Raw genomic sequence first — 1,074 nt, 5'->3', positions numbered from 1 at the left:
AGTGGCGATGAATTATAGCCGATTGATCCTAGAGAGGACTCCTAGGAGATGCCATCGCGATGCTGCAAGAAACTAAGTATCTATGGCTAGATAAGGGAATGGTGTTCTATCGTCACTGCATAATGATGAAGATATGAATTTGCTTATTGGTCATGGAGCAGGACAACCATTTTTCAATATGTAGTGCCAACGCTGGATGATCTGTATCTAGGTAGAGTAAGGCCAGGTATTAATGCTGTAAATTTCGGGTTGAAGCCGGTGATGTTCAAAATGTTACAATCCATGGGACAATATAGACGGTCTATTTCTGAAGATCCACGAGCCCATTTATGGGAATTTATGGAGGTTTTCCCTCGCATTATCAATTTCAAAGCTTAAGAAAACAAATTTAATTCAATTAATAAATACCAAAAACAAATGTATATCAAACAAAACTCTAAAATTCAAAATAAAATTTTAAAGTCTAATGTCCAAAAAAAATAATAACAATTCCTAAATAAATATAAACTCATTTGTTTATCATGGTGTTCCATAGGAAGCATTGAAGTTGAAGTTATTTCCTTATTTGTTGCGTGATAAAGCTAGAGCATGGTTGAATTCACTACCACCTGGTGCTATAGTATCCTAGAATGAATTAGCACATAATTTACTACTACGATTTAACCCACCTAATATGAATACTAAGCTTCAAAATGATTTGACTTCATTTAAGTAATTGAATTATGAAATCTTGTATGAAGCATGTGAAAGATTCAAGGATTTGTTGCGGAAGTGTCCTATGCATGGGTTTTGCTAACTCTATAAAAAGACTATGTTTTGTGTCTTTTTATTTAAGTTATTGAGTGTCTAAAAGCCATTAATTTAGCATTTTAGCTGCATTTAGTTTCATTTAGGACATGTGTGCCTGTGGTGGATAAGTTTTTCCAAGGAAACGTTTATTTGAATAAGTTGATACTGTAGAGGAGAAAGGTTGTTTGTTGGCTATGATGATGCAGGAAATGACTAAGGAAAAATTCATTTGCGGAGAAAAATTAATTTGCTAGGGTATGTGGAACATAAGAAGATGACAGTGAG

The 1,074-nt window shown here is 34.0% G+C and overlaps 1 non-coding gene across 1 annotated transcript; it reads right to left on the bottom strand.

Annotated features, from left to right (window-relative positions):
* Nucleotides 1-683: 683 nt before the first annotated feature.
* On the bottom strand, nucleotides 684-789 carry LOC120204518. The gene has a single exon (XR_005523947.1). It is a non-coding gene; the product is annotated as a small nucleolar RNA R71 (small nucleolar RNA).
* Between the last annotated feature and the right edge of the window lie 285 nt (nucleotides 790-1,074).

This window comes from Hibiscus syriacus, unplaced genomic scaffold (genome assembly GCF_006381635.1).
Source record: "Hibiscus syriacus cultivar Baekdansim isolate YM2019G1 unplaced genomic scaffold, ASM638163v2 tig00010968_pilon, whole genome shotgun sequence".
In the NCBI taxonomy this organism is placed as follows: Eukaryota; Viridiplantae; Streptophyta; class Magnoliopsida; order Malvales; family Malvaceae; genus Hibiscus; species Hibiscus syriacus.
The sequence above is the reverse complement of the archived record's forward strand: the minus strand, read 5'-3'. Positions and strand labels throughout refer to the sequence as shown.